Source organism: Schistocerca gregaria, chromosome 2, assembly GCF_023897955.1.
Source record: "Schistocerca gregaria isolate iqSchGreg1 chromosome 2, iqSchGreg1.2, whole genome shotgun sequence".
NCBI classification, from domain to species: Eukaryota; Metazoa; Arthropoda; class Insecta; order Orthoptera; family Acrididae; genus Schistocerca; species Schistocerca gregaria.
The window spans coordinates 182,569,538-182,586,099 of NC_064921.1; the positions used below are offsets into that span (position 1 = coordinate 182,569,538).

Below are 16,562 nucleotides of genomic sequence, written 5' to 3' on the forward strand. Positions count from 1 at the left end.
TTCTTTCATAAGAGCTTTAGTGCTAGACCTGTCATCAGTCCCACTTGAAGTCGAACCAGCAACATATTCCGTGAAAAAGTTGTCTAATCTATCGAGGGTTTTTATAAAATTACTTCTCGTTCTCGCTTTTAATTCGCTAATTACCGAAATAACGCCCCAATTAATTTTGCACATCTGTTTTTGTCACTCTTATTCATGTTAAAGACAGTTAAGGAATTATCAGCCACCACAAACAGTAAAGAAAATATTTTTCTAAGTAAAAAGTATCCAGTTGAGATTCAGACTACATGGTACACGAGTACAAATCATTTTAATTTAAACACAACAGTCAACCAACACGAACACATAAGAAAATAGAAAGTACCCAGCTGACATCGTACCACACTACACATATGGATAAAGTTTGGATTACTTGATCGAAATGTGCTATGCAATAAAATAACTAAAACAAGAACGACAATGCTATTCATTTTTTTTCACCTATTTCTTTCTCTGTTCTTATGGAACAGAAGTTAGAAGCCGACAGAATTCTCGCAGTAATAACGTTTCAAAGCTCTTAATATTGAATGTCGTCCTGATAGCTTACTATAAAATACTATTGAAAAATTTTATTTCTAGACGGAAACTAAATTTTTGAGTGTCCTTCAGTCTTCAAGTAAACAAATAATTGTTCAAAACCCGAAATATCGATTGCTGTTCTTACGGTCTGCTTAAACTACCAAGTTATTTCTCAACATTAATGTTTTAGGTCATTTGTGAACGGAGTTGTTTCAGAAGGTAAATGTTAGATCAAATACGGTGCAAGAGACGTCGGCCTCTGGAGCTGCATCCCCCCCCCCCCCCTTTCATGGGCCAATGTGTAAATCCGCCTGTGACTGACCGAAATTTAGGAAGAAGAATATTGAGATTTCTCTCCTGGACTTGTGTAACTGATGCCAAACTTAAAAAAAAAATTATTCAAATGGCTCTAAGCACTATGGGACCTAACATCTGAGGTCATCAGTCCCCTAGACTTAGAACTACTTAAACCTAACTAACCTAAGGACATCACATACATCCATGTCCGAGGCAGGATTCGAACCTGCGACCGTAGAAGCAGCGCGGTTCCGGACTGAAACCCCTAGAACCGCTCGGTTATAACGGCCAGCTGACTAACTTCAGAAACACCATCTTTACCATAGTCTCAACATAAAACAATGACATCGGGTCAAACACGTTACAAAGCATCCCCATGACTGACAATCTAATTATGTCGGGTCATTGCGTAATGTACGAGATGCCTTTAAGTAAGTCAAAAAGAAGACGGATATCGGAAAAATAGATTGCGGCACAATTACAAAAAATATATTTACCTTGAGCAAATGAGGTAATGCAAGAGGTTGTGTTTGAGGAACCTGGGGGTGTTCAATTGTAGTAAAGAGAAATGACGATTGTCTCAATGTACTTGGAAATTGATTTCTTTTTGTTTAGTTTTTTATTACCAAAATGTAAACTCTTACAGTGCTGGTCTTATCTTGAATGTGTCATTCGCTTTTTTTTTTCCTTTCACACACAGTTCTGACCACAGTCGACAGGGGAAACTTATTTTCCAACTCCCCCACGTAAATTTCTGACATTAGCTACGATACCAAATATTAGATAGGAAATATATTAAGAGGCAATGGCTACATAACGGAGTATTAAGGTGATATCACGAAAAAACATCCTTTGTAATATCGTCAGTTCCGTGGGATTTCCATGTATCCACAAAGAGATGACAACCGTTACTACTGTAGTTGCGACTCAAATATGTTATCTTTACACTTATCGAGCCACGTTATTAGCACAACATCTGAAGTACACAGCACATAGCTCATTACTTGTGTCACGTTTCCTGCACTGGTAATGTCGAGTATAAAGGCATCGAAAGAATTTTGGATTGTATTTCACTCGTGAAGGAAACTACCAGTTGTCATTTGATTGTAGTTTTTAGTAATAAACTACATAGTACACGGCAAACGGCGGAATAAGTAACTATTTGTAGGTCTCCGTGTTGAAGGAGTATCTAGAGTAGACTATAGTCAGTAATAATCGAAAATACTGTTTATCTTCTTCTGATGTCCAGAGTTTGTGTAGAGATTATTGTCTTCCCAGCGAAGAATCATGGCACGGAGGTGGATTACAAAATTTATTGTTTTGTGATCATGAATAAGGGTTTTAAATAGCTCCCTGGTTACAAATTACACAAGTTTAGGCACAAAAAGATGTCAATGGAGCCGCGTGGGATTGTCATGCGATCTGACTCGCCTTGCCACGTCGGAGGTTCGAGTCCTCCCTCGGGCATGTGTGTCTGTGTAGTCCTTAGCGTAAGTTAGTTTAAGCAGTGTGTAACTCTATGGACCGATGACAGTAGTTTGGTCCCATATGAACCTACCACAAATTTCCAAGTTTTACGTCAATGGAGCGCCTTCAATACTCGGTGAGACCATCCGAGACGTCTTTTCACTGCATCTGATCGCTGTATATGAGGGTTGAAACTTTAGTAGTTGCATATATTTATTTACAGTTCGTACAAAATAGATACGTATTTCAAAGTTTTACTGATCTTCAGACTAGTCACCAGCACTGTGTATAACCCCTCGCCAGCGATGTGGAAGTCGTAGGATACTCTTAGCAGTGCCAGTTGTGTTGACAGTTCGAGCGCCACGGTCTATTGCCTGACGAATTTGTAGCACTTCCGAAGCGAATTCCTTGAAATGTTTCCTTCAGTGTAGAAATCGAATTGAACTCATGAGGGCTTAATTCAGGAGAGTGCAGTAGGTGGTATATCACTTAGCAGAAGCGTCAGTCAAACAAATCAGTAGCAGCTTGCACTGTACCTGCTTCAGCATTGTTCTGCAAAATGATGGTCAGGTCCTGCAGTAAGTACCATTACTTCGGTCTCTATGCTGTTCATTTTTGGAACACAACCTAGGACCAGTTTAGAGATACTGTTAAAATTCCAACCCTCCTATATGCGTCGATTGCTCCGTATACCATTACGACAAACAGCGTGTCGTCGAACCGGTGTATTGCCACAAGATTAAATACAATAGGGGCCATTAAAAAGGTAGCATCGTGAAGGCGGCGTGCGACAAACGACAAATTGGCATCAAGCGTACCACATGTCTGGATATCTAGATGATCAGTATTCCAGCTCAACTGCTCAAAATAGCTACGAGTAACGTCATTTACATTTTGTGGTTAAGGAAAGAATATGTAGTGGTTATCCGAAATCGCATATGAAATTTGTTTCGATGATGATGATTATGTTTGGTTTGTGGGGCGCTCAACTGCACGGTCATCAGCGCCGGAACACTTTCCCAATAGGAACACAGCCCAATATCGCCACTTTTCATGGCTGATGATGGAATGATGAGGACAACACAAACACCCAGTCCCCGGACAGAGAAAATCCCCAACTCGGCCGGGAATCGAACCCAGGTCCCCATGATCCAGAGGTAGCTACGCCAGCCATTAGCCCACAAGCTGTGGACATTTTTTTGTTTCGTCTCATGCCTTATATAAGAATGAGAAACTTCAACCAGTACATATCGGAATTCGACAGGGGCAGGATGGTGATCTCTCAGATTAAGGCTTCTCATTCCGCGATGTTGCTGGTTTGGGTCACCCGACTGCTAAGTGAATATAGTGCCTCTGGATTCAGGAGGGCCATTCTCACAACTATACAGGATTTCAATGGTCCCACTCAGTTATCGTCCGGGAGGACAAATTTACTGTTCACTTGGCCGTGGGAGGTTGTAGCCATGACATAGTTGGCTACTTTGCAGCATGACAGATCCCTACTCGGACAGTAGGACGGTATCTGGAGTATTGTTACGGCTTCACTTGAAGCAGCACAGAGAGAGGGAAAGAGAGAGAGAAAATGTTTCCGTTTGTGAGAGATCCGAAGAGAATGAACGTTTCCAGATTACATTCACTGTCGTCGTATGGCCCCTTCACCTGGCGTGATGAATACAAGCGGCATGAGGTACACAATACGGTCACCTGTGTTTCATACAGCTGTTAATTTGAACTGCAGCCATTATATTTCTTACATGTTAAAACCAGCTGCCGTCTTATATCTTCGAGGGCTCCGTCACGTTATGTTTTAACAAGACAACGGAGGACCACATGTTTTCAGTGATGTCCTAATTACCTCAACACAGAGGGTGTTCGACGGCGTGGTCGAGATTTCTCATCTGCATCGGTTCATGGAATGTCGAGGGACAGATACTCTACAGCCACTGAGACTGATGAGACTTGGCGTAGAGATGAAGCTGCATGCAATGAGATACTCGTGCCTGTTATTCAAGCTTAGTTTGACTCTCCCACCTGTCTCATTAGAGCCACTGTTACTGCCGGTGGTCGCCATTACGTGTATCAAAATTCGCACCCAATATACTCCCAAAACATCTACGTACATAATCATGTACTCTTCCTGCTACACTGTATCGCTAAATATGTGAATGTACACTGTTTGATATCCTTTATGATGCTACTGTTTCGATAATGAGGTTTGCCGATGTATAAAACCTAATGCGACGCTTTTTAGTGAAATACCGGGACTACTTATACTTGCGATCTAGTATCAGATCCGTACTCAAGGAGCGGGAGACGTAGCTTCTAAATTCACAGACCAGTTTTTTCTGTGGCAAGGATAGCACGCGGCTGTACACATGTTCGTAAATAATGTACGCTAAGTCATAAGTGTTTGCTGTAGGATTTCAAGTTAAACTTCATGGTCTCTGTGTTGGGACTCCTCATGAAAATAGATAATTTGGCCATGCATAGCTTTCCGTCATTCAGGTATGACGTAGTGTAATACTCCATTGTCTCCTTACGCAACCGTATGTACGTAAGCAAACGGGGAATGATGTGGCAGGACAATGTGAAGTGAATCGTGACACGTGTTCTTACGTCAGTATTAGATAACGCCGACCCAAGTTGAGCGGCTACTTAGGTAGCGGGAGCACCTCTGCTGATCCAGTAGCTTTGGAGAAGGCACCAGCAGCAGTAGCAGCAGGTGAACCGCTTTTGTGTTAAGAAAACAGTGACAAAGCGCTAAACAAACAGGAAACTCAAGAGTGCAGAAGATAACTGTTTACAGTATCACAGAACAAGTGTTTAACCACGGTAAGCTGAAATGCAGCAACTGTCTATTTACATTTGCTTTTCTGCGGGCGAAAAGAGGCTGAAATAAAAAAAAACGGAAGTTTTTAAACTTTTATATTTCATTTCCTTTTTGTTTTCTTTTGAGGAATCTAAATGTTAAGTGTGCTCTAAGGTCACTAATCACTACAGAGCTAGCTTTATTTGAGATATAGAAGCTGTGAAAACCACTAAGGACTGAGACTACACTCAATGAAATAAGGACAGAAGAACACGTCGTCCACGACGTTGTCAAGGAAACATCGTGGATAAATACAACGGAAGATTAGGTACTAGCTTTCATGTGTCGACGAGATCATTAGAGACGGAGCACAAGCTTGGATTTGGAGAAGAATAGGGAAGGACTTCGGCTGTGCATTTGCATAAGTAATTTAGGGAAATCAAATCAACACGACCCTCAAACTGGTGTCCATATGGTGCCCTGTGTAAAAAATAAATCAGGATGGTCAGAGAGATTTGATGCCCTATATAGTGTCCAGAGTCGTAAGCACAGCTCCATCACATTCGGTCACCGAGGGGATTGAGTTATACCAGGAGCTAGGGCTGATAATGTTATGCGAATTTGAGTTAGGAAATTTTAGCAAGCAGGATGCTGACACCAGGATTAAATATAACCTTTCGACTGCAGTATTCTGTAAGCGTGTAATCACAAAATATGGTTACCTCTGCCGTTTCAGGCACAATGTATTACATTCGTTTATGTTGATGGTCAACTACTAATAGCTACATCAAGGGTCGATGTACTGTAGTTCTTCTAGTATTTCAAAGGAGTTTTCAAGTGTTACGACTTCTCTGTATACAACTACATAATCCACAAAGAGCATCATTGAACTTCGGACGTTATCCATTATAAGCATTTACGTATACTACCCAGTACACCAATGAATTCAGGTCCTTTCCAAAGAAGCTCACATCCTCCGTCTATTTATAAGGTAAAGTGAGACAAGTCGGTGAAAAGAAAGTTCTTTAACTGATTTCCGGTCTGCTTCACAGGTGAACGTGACAACTTAAATATTTACGCTTGTAATAAGCAACACACACTTTACACACATTCCACTCTGTAAGAGTGAACTCATAATTCTACGATATTACTCTCTCTATAATATACGAAAAGGAAATATGATAGATGGAGTGGTGATGCAGTCACATTTAGGAAGTCCATAGCAATGCTTGGCTCTACATGTTGTCAAAATTTGTCACCATATTCTGCGAGCAGGAGGAATTCTACCAGAAATCACTAACAATATCGCCCAGAGTTGAATCTGTTCATCAACTTGACAGGCCCCCCCCTCCCACCCCATTCCCTACTGCAGTTCGTCTATTCAACAATGGCTGACGTCCCTCAACAAAGCTTGATATCCTACACTATGGCCCGTCGCCACGAGAATTGGGGTCCAACAATCAAACATAAAGTTGTCAGAATCTGATGAAACATTGAGTCGAGGACTTTCCTCCAGTACTGCTTGTAGTAACTATGTATTTCTCTTGTCAGATAACTTTTGGCAATTGATCACACACTCTTGAAGCAGGGTATTCTATTCGATAACACCGTCTTTTAGAAACCATAATTGGTCAATATTGGCTATACATCTCTTTTCAAGTCGATCAAATAAATATAGAATAAGGTGACAAAAGGCACTTGATACATCATAATATCGTACCGGACCTCGTTTCCCCAGTATAGTACAGCAACTCGACATGGCATGGGCTTAACTAGTCGCAGGAAGCTCCCTGCAGAAACACTTAGTCATGTTGCCTCTATAGACGTCCTTAAATGCAAAAGTGTGGCCGGTACAGGATTTTGTGCCCAAACTGACCTCTCGATTATGTCCCACAAATGAGCGATGGGATTCGAGTCGATGCATCTAGATAACCAAATCATTCACTCGAGTTGTGCACAGTGTTCTCGAAACAAGTCGCCAATAACTGTGGACCAGTGACATGTCATCATTCTCTGGGAACATAAATTGCATGAGTAGCTGCACATGGTCTCCAAGTAGCCGGACGTAACATTTCCAGTCAGTGATTGGTTCAGTGGGACCAGAGGAGTCAGTACATTCCATGTAAACACAACTGACACATTACAGAGCCACCACCAGCTTGCACCGTGCCTTGTTGCCAACATCGGTCCCTGGCTTCGTGGAATCTGTGCCACATCCAAACCCTACCATCAGCTCTTACCAACTGAAATCGTGACTCATCTGACCAGGCCACGGACAAGTGGTGTCGTGGCCTTAACAAAGGCTCTCGCGTGCGTTGACTGCTACCGTAGCCCGTCAATGGGAAATTTTCCCTCAATGTCCTAACGGACAAGACCGTTGTACGTAACACATTTCTGCTGTTACTTAACGCAGTGCCACTTGTCTGTTAGCAACGACAACGCTACGCAAATGCCTCTGCTATCAGTCGCTTAGTAAAGGTGGTGGGCTACTGCGTTGTCCACGGTGAGAGGTAATGCCTGAAGTTTGGAATTCTCGGCACATTCTAGACCCTTTGCATCGCGGAATACTGAATTTCCTAACGGTTTCAGAAATGACCTCTCCTATGCTTACAGCTCTAAGTGCCATTCCTCGTTCAAAGTCTGTTATGTCCCATTGTGCGGACACAGCACATTGGAAACCTTTTGACACGGATCGCTTGAGTACAAATATCAGCTCTGCCGTTGCACTGGCCTTTTATACCGTGTGTAGAGGATGCTAACGCAATCTGTATATGTGAATATCGCCATCGCATGGCTGTTGTCATCGCATCGTATATACCGATGAATGTTCCTTCGGTTATTAGATAGCTTATAGGTGCTAGAAATTAAAACTTTAAAAGCTATGTCAAGTATCACGCGACTGATAAACATGTAAGTCCTACAAAACTTAGGATGGCACATATTCTCATTTACTGTGACATGTCAAAATTTGTGTGAGTTTTTTTGCCTATGAAATTTTTCGAAATTTATGGAAACAGTGTACATCGGCTCAGCTATTGTTTTGGACACTTTTTGTTATGACTAGGCAAAAGTGCTCTCATTCATAGACATCTCTTCGTTCTTTGACTGCTCTGGGGAAGACTAGCCAAACTAGAACATGTGAAATATTGGTTCACTTTTTTATACAAATAAAAAAAGATTTTCTTCACTTTCATACACTACTTTGCCACAGTATTTACGGATAAATTACAACGGTCACTGACTAGCAAAGCATACTTGATGCAGTAATCAACAACAGTTCTCCTGAGCAACTATATTCAATATTAATAAGTACATCCCATCAGAATCATTAAGTGACACTCTCCTATGCGATGATGTTTGCTGCTGCTGCCGTCTCCAACTGGGGCAGAGCTCTCGCTAGTTCCAAAGTACTTTGACCACATAGTGATGGCGCTGCTATCCTGACAGGGGAGGCGTGGTGTTTAGGAGCGCCGTCGTTACTACGTTGCAGACTGCAGTGAGCCCTCGCTAATGTCTACAGTAGTAATTCGCGTTGCCAATTTTGATGTGGCAACGTGATCTCTGTTCTATCTCATACTTTTTATGTGAAGCAAGATTTTCTTTTGGGTTTAACGCTCGTCGACAGCAGATGAAAACCTACGATTAGAGAACAATGGTGTACCAATTTTTGGGGAACCTTAATGTTCATTGAACAAGTGACATAGCTTTTCGTGTTTACTTGCTTCGATTTGGGATGGTTTAGAGCTATGTGCTTTGCAATTAGCATAAATATTTATAGAAATATATTTATTGTCAGTTCTGTTTGACGAGTCCTCTTCATTGAAGTATGCAGATATTGCAGATTGACTGCTGTTATTTATTAGTCCACAGGGCTTTCATTCGAGCACTTACGATATTCACGCAGTTTCTGAAATCGAATTGCAATAAAAACAAAGATTTCTACTTCAACGACCTGTGTTGACCCTCCCTCTGTTATTAATATCATTGTGGTGATCGTGATCCACGCAGATCCTATTGGAGACCCCATTCAAAAAAAAAAAAAAAAAAAAAAAAAAAAAAAAAAAAAAAAAAAAACTATATTTAATCATTTTTACTTTGCCTCTAGTTTTGAAGTTGAATTTTTATTCAGATTTTCTTTGTTTACCTTTTGTATTTTTAATATCGTGATATCATCTATATAAGCCTTCCATGTCGAAGTGCGAACATCTTCTTCAATCATGAAACCGTTTGGTAACCTGCATTTTTTTACATGATTCTAATGTCTCGTTACTTATATCACAGTGGTCAAAATATATCGATTGATTTTCTGTATTTCCTCTAAACTATTTTACAAGCTTAATGTACACGAAATTGACAATAAACATCCTCTCATTACCACAGATTTTCTTTTATGTTTCATCTAAAATATGGGACCAGTGGTTTTAAAATTGTTTCATACTATTTGCATTGATATGTTACTGATATTTAGAGGGGACAGAAGAGAAATGTATTTATGAAACAGACTATTAGCCCTGTCCAGTGAAACTACTATTAACTCTACTGTATGGCGTTCATAAGGGTCATGTAAGATCTGATTAGAAAAAAATGAAATCATTTTTATTATCTTCAAATTTGCTGTGTCATTCTTAACTTCTTTGTCTCGACTGGTTTGTTCGGCATTAGTTATTGTAGTTTACGTTAGTATACTGAAGGATATGAATTAGTGCACAGAAGAAGATATAAATCGAAGCTGCACTTCCATGTCACATACTGGGAATAGTGAGAAATTAACGTTCTATTACTATGTTAACTGTTCACCTCAGTTAACAAATAGTGAATTTTAAATTAAAATAATTAGGCGGCTTGTTCGTAATCTGTTTAATTGCCATTGCAGTCATCTTATTCAGAAAATAATCACTCACGTTTGTCACATAGAGCCTGTATATTTTAATTTGGCCAAGTGCTACTTGCGAGTGTGAACAGAACTTGATGACCTTATAATTTTAAATTTAGTGGTTATCGATTGTCTTAATCAAGTCTGTTTATTCATAAGAAAATGTTTCATGTTAAATGTAATGGTTAACAGCACCTCAATATGTAATTTTATTCTAAGGCTACTCTTACAAATAATTTCTAGGTAACACTCACTCGTTCAGAACGATGTGAAAGCCATCCTATACGAAATTTTTTTGTGGGCTTTCCTCTGCTGAGAGCGCATCTAACGGGTGTTGTTTTTTGTAGAAATATTCTGCCACTGGCCTCTGGTGTAGATTAACTACTACAACGATAGCAAGTGACTGAAAATAGTCCAGAAGATCTACAACGTCACGATCAAAAACAATTTTCGAAAATTTTCGAAGATAAATTATTATAAATTAACTATGAAGTCATACAATGTATCGACGAGCTTTCGTATTTAGGGGAGTTGACGATACCAATTGTATGGACGAGAGAAGAAATGAACAAAAGTAATAAAATGACCGTGGGTGCTTTTTCGTGAATGAGTAAACTGAGATTAAACAAGGGTTAAAGTGTCGCCTTACGGCAGTGAGACACGAACTTGTAGTGCGAAAACAATCTAGTCTAGTGGCTGATGACTGGGCGACAAGCAGCAGAAAGAAGCATGTTTGGATAGGTAGCAAACAGGACTAGAAGATGTGATTAATAAAAGAATATTTCAAATAAAATGGAGGAAGGGAGACTATGATGGCAGGCGAGTGAATGGTTGATGTGTCAAGTATACTCTTTGTAGGATTACAAGCGATGGGAAAACGTTAGTAAGACGATCTAATTGAAGGGGGATATATGACGTCATAAAAGAGGAAGGAGCGGTTAGTATAGACACATATAGCTGAAAACCTATTTTTAAAGTCTGGAGGAGGCATTTATACAGCGGTGAACATTGAGTGGCTGATGATAACACTAAATGGAGAGTAATTTCATCACTCAAAATAGTTTAGATAAATTCATGAAATCAGTAAACTATTTCTCTTTACCCACTTAACATCTCCAGTCCCCTTAGCACAATTTTCTTCCTATCTCTTTGAAAACCGAGAAATGATTCAGTAAGCATCTATTGATCCAAATTTCTTGGGTAGACACATTTTTCTACACACACACACACACACACACACACACACACACACACACACAAACGCACATACTGCCGTTCTCCCTCTACTAAAGAGACTCGAGTGTAACATTCGAAAATTACGCCACATTGCATGAAAGAAGTTCCTTGATCAAGTGAGAAGGAGTCAGCAGTCCACTATTTTTTTAAATGTTCGCCACTGTATAATAAATGAGACTTATGACAAGAAAATAACGGATACTACTCAGATCCATTACCAGATAGATTTAATTTCCTTAAAAAATTCTGTTTTATTTGATATTATGATCTAAATTAGTAAGGAAATATTTCACTTTCCTAAATTTTTCATTCATTGGTTTGTGGAGAAAAGCGTCTGTCATATACGACACCTTAGTACCGCAAGCAGACACTTGTAGAATGAGTTTACGTTATTCTGTAATACATAAGTTTGACGAGTTCGATAAAGAACCTGATATAAATGTACAATTACAGTATGAAAATGTTAAGTATACTTTATATAAACGTACATGGATTTCTCACAGCGAGTTCAGCGAAAATATCGATACTAATTTGTTCTCTCCTGATGGCACAAATCAGTATGCACTCTGTGGAGAAAACTCTCGTTCTTACATATTTACTAGCAGGCCGTCTACAGTGATGAATCTTTCCGTAAGTCACGACCTCTCGGAATTGGTGCCGGAACTTTCTTTTTCTTTTCAAGGAGCTGGAAACTCTATCCACTTCTTTGCTGTCTTCCGCAGATTCGTTGTTTTCAGCAAATGAAACATTTCCAGAACGGAGTAGACGCTCTAATTTCTCAGTTTTAAATCGTAGGTAATCCATTTTTCATTCATGTCTTCAGTGCAGTAGAGTCTTTGCTACACGCAACAGCACGAGCAAAATGACGCAGATTCAGTATCTATCACACTGTCAACTTTCTTTTTCGTTCACTTTGTAAGCACACAGCAGTGACACGATACAACATTCTACCCCACTCATATTGTCATTATTTTTTCAACAGTAATATGTCTTGTGATATTGACATAATCTCTATCTTGCTTTGACCAATGCCTGTACTGTCCCAGGGGAAATTTTCCAGCGGCATGTGAGACAACAGTAATTCATTTCTTGTCATACCAATTACTAATGGCGACTCGTCCATCACCAGGAAGGGATTGATCGACTTAGCCCCGACCTGCCTTTTTCATTTATGAATGTGACTGGAAGTGGTTCTGACCTGGAACTCAAGAAGACTGAATTGTTCTTGTACCCTGACAGCTTCTGTCTGAGTGGAGATAGTCTAGTAGCTCAACTGAAGTTAAATATCGGTTCATATAAATCATAGAACCTACACGTTCAAGAAACCATGGAACTCCAATACAGTGTTATGTTTCAGTTACACGGTGGAATCAAAAGGTAATTCGTCTGTAGATGTGGCAAACGAAATTTTCGACGCAACACTCATTGTGCTTTCCATGAATGTATTGCTCGATCATTGTTTTGCCGTCTGTGTACTAAGACTTGGTAAACAGCTACCTCTGACAGTGTTTAATAAAGGACAATTTTACCGATACTTGTCTTTCGATCTCAGATCGCCAGCTAGCGCTCTTCTTATTGCAAATTAATGCGTCCTTGACATTCAATCTGCCCCTACAGTCACTGTTAGTTCCCATATGCCAATACATATTTAGTTTGGGATAGCCAAAAACTGACACATCTGTTGAGATATCAAAAGATGTCACTTAGTGATTTCCCAAAAGGGGCAAAAGATGGCGATTTATACAGTACGACAGCAACAACAAAACAGCATAAGGAACATTCAGTGTATTTTGAAATTTCCGTTATAAGCTTCTAGGACTTGTAGAGCGGGCTAAGTAGACAACGCTTTGAATTGGTATCCATGTCTGGAAGCGTACCGTTTCGGTGTACAGCCATTTGAAGACATTTTTGCTAGGTAGGTGTGCACAAGGGTAGTCATGGTCGGAGGTGCTTACGTCGGATTGGCTGATATCACTTGACATCCTACCTCTCTGATGTAGTTTGAGACTCATTCAAATGCCTATGAGTGTTAAAGCAACATGTTTGAGTAAACATTTGCAGAATACGAGTACATCTGCATGAGCTTACCGTATGGCGTCGCCTTTATCAAGATCGTTATCCACAACGTATGATAACATCAAATACCCTTTTCGCTACAATTAAGCAACGCCTTCGAGGAAGAGCCATCTCCGCCGCCAGCAGGCATTACTGGAGTGCCTTAATGAGATACCGAACATCCGAGGCGGAAGAGGCCGTACTGAATCGTCGTGAAGAGAACCCGTGAACCAGAGCACTAGTACTTTCGATTTTTATTAATGACTGGTATTGTAAAACAAGTGACGTACTCGATCACTCCCAAACAGTTACTTTTAAAAGTTGTCGCTGTACTAACATGTTTCCAAATATTTGTTGTACTGATCTGGTGAATCTCTAGACACTGATTACTTTTCAAAATATTATGTGCTGTCTCCCCTCCACTAGTCCTAGAAACTTGTAACGGGAATTTCGGAAAACCCTCACTTTAAGAAAATATGTTTTTTAATCACAGTCTTTCCCTTGCCGAATGGTTTCTTCAAATGCTGGTGCTAGTGGAAATGACTCAGACACATCTGAGTGTTGCCAAAGGGGATAAATTCTGGGATTCTGTATACAACATTTATCAGTCACGTATCTAAAGCAAAGCCGCGTGAGTCACTGTCACTTTTTATTAGTGGTGTTCAAACAATGGCTTCATTGCTCACCGGGTATAACTTCGAGCTCTGAGATATCTCCATGGAACTGTAGAGGTCTCTCAAAGTCTTCAAGTAGCTGAGCTTCTGATACAAAAGAAAGAAAATATATTTACTTAATCTAAACTTACGAAAATCTGTAAATTTAATTCTTTTATTAAAAAGGAATATTACTTGTGCATAAGAACACTAAAGATAATGATTTACTACCGTCAATGATTTTTGCGTTTAATATTCTAGGTTAGATAGTATTACATCTTCCTTCCATTGTGTCTCCTTCGACAGAAGCGTGCAAATTATCGCGTGTTACAGTGCTAAATATTACATCGTGTTATTAAAGTTTTCACGTAGTGTGTAAAATATTATACGCATTAACATAATACATATGAAATACGTAAATAAGACCACACAAATCGGTGCTCACACTATCTCGAAACTATTTTGTCTGCCATTTGTTGCGTGCACTCTGGGAACAATATTTCAACCAGTCAGTTTATGCGGAAGTCCGTTGAAACTTGGAGGAGTCCGTGCCGAGATGTAGGCCACCTTGGAAATTGCTGAGAGAAGGACTTTTGTGTTACAACGGAGCTATTTCCGTACAGAACTTATTGATTATGTGTTTGGTATACAACACGTGGTTTGTGACGAGCGAAAATCATCGTTCACTACACATACATCAATGCAGTGTGAAAGTTGTAGAATACCTTCCAATATTTTGTCGACCTCTTTTCACCCGACGTATTGCAGCAACTCGACATGGCATGGACTCAACAATTCATTGGATGTCTCCTGTACAAATATTGAGTCATGTTCCCTCTGTAGCCGTCCATAATTACGAAAGCGTTTCCGGTGCCGAATTTTGTGCGTGAACTGACCTCTCGATTACGTTCCATAAAAGTTAGATAGGATTCACGTCGCGCAATGTGGGTGGCAAAACACTTCACTCGAATTTTCGAGAATGTTCTTCAAACCAATCGGTAACAACTGTGCCACCGTGACAACGGTGTTTGAAAACATGAAGTACATAAATGCAAATGCACTCCAAGCAGCCGGAAATAATACTTTCCATACAGAGATCGCTTCAGTTGGACTAGAGGCCCATGTTCATTCAATATAAACATAGACCACACTATTATAGGGCCACCACAGCACGCCAAGGGCCTTGTTCATAATTTTGGTCCATGATTCGCGGGGTCACACTCGAACCATATCATAAGCTCTTACCAGCTGAAATCTGACCAGGCTACGGCTTTCCAGTCGTCTAGATTCCAACCGATATGGTCAGGGGATCAGGGGAGGAACTTCAAGCGACGTTGTACTGTCAGCAAAGGCACTCGCATCGGTCGTCTTCTGTGATAGCCAATTAACGGCAGGTTTCACCGGACTGTCCTAATAGATACGATCGTCGTACGTTCTACATTGATTTCAGTGGGCCTGCCGTTTTGACAGAGCGGTTCTAGGAGCTTCATTCCGGAACCGCGCGACTGTTACGGTCGCTGGTTCGAATCCTGCCTCGGGCGTGGTTCTGTGTGATGTACTTAGTTTAGTTAGGTTTAAGTAGTTCTAAGTCTACGGAACTGATGACCTCAGATGTTAAGTCCCATAGTGCTTAGAGCCATTTAAACCATTTTTGATTCCAGCGCTTGTTTCGCGCAGTGTCACTTGTCTGTTAGCACTGACAACTGTGCACAAAAGCCGTTCAGTCGGTCGTTAAGTGAAGGCCGTCTGCCACTGCATTTCCATGGTCAGAGATAATGCCAGAAATTTGATGTTCTCGACACGCTCTTGACAATGTGGATCTCGGAATACGGAATTCCCTAATGATTTCCGAAAAGAAATGTCCCCTGCTTCTAGCTCTAACTACCATTCTGTGTTCAATGTTTGTTAACGACCGTAGCGCGATCATAATCTCCTCGGAGCCCTTGTGACATAGATTATCTGAGTAAAAATGAATGCTCCGTGAATGCACAGCCGTTTTATACCTTGTCAACTCAGTGAACACGCAGACCTTATTAGTGATGTCTTATTGTCAGTCACGGCCATCAACATGTAGGAAGCGTTGAAGATTGCTGTCAATACAACTTCCCGCCCAAACACCATAAAAGCAACTACGGCAAGTTATCTACGACGAACATTTAGGCACAAAAACGCCTTACCAACTCTGGAGACGGCTCCGACATTTAATGGACACACTACTCATTCCAGATCACACTTTGTGGACCCTTTGGAGTGTATTCACTTAGCAGTGGTTTCTCATGAAATTAACCATTGTAGGGAAGATTAACTTCAGCATACAGACTTCTTGCAGCATTCCATTATCGAGAATTCATTAAATTCACCAGACAACAACGATCAGCTGCGCCTTATCCAGGTTACAGGCCGTGTCTCGGGGCAGGAAGTGTTCGGACAGTACCGAGAAGCTTGAGGACAACTCCGATGTTGACATCACTTCTACCCACTTTGGCGTCCACCTTCATCCGGCCGAAACAGACTCCTGACAGGCAACAACACTCGACCCACTGGCTAAATGACCGCACCTCTGATGGTTTCCCAAACATTTTGGCGATAAAGCTCAACTGAAAGGCATCCTGTG

The 16,562-nt window shown here is 40.6% G+C and overlaps 1 protein-coding gene across 1 annotated transcript in view; it reads left to right on the plus strand.

Annotated features, from left to right (window-relative positions):
- The first annotated feature begins 5,028 nt into the window (after window positions 1-5,028).
- Window positions 5,029-16,562, plus strand: part of LOC126335613 (sodium-coupled monocarboxylate transporter 1-like) — a 108,008-nt gene continuing 96,474 nt past the window's right edge. The window contains exon 1 of the mRNA XM_049999066.1: window positions 5,029-5,154. The gene's annotated coding sequence lies outside the window, so the exon portion shown is untranslated. The remainder of the gene's footprint in view (window positions 5,155-16,562) is intronic.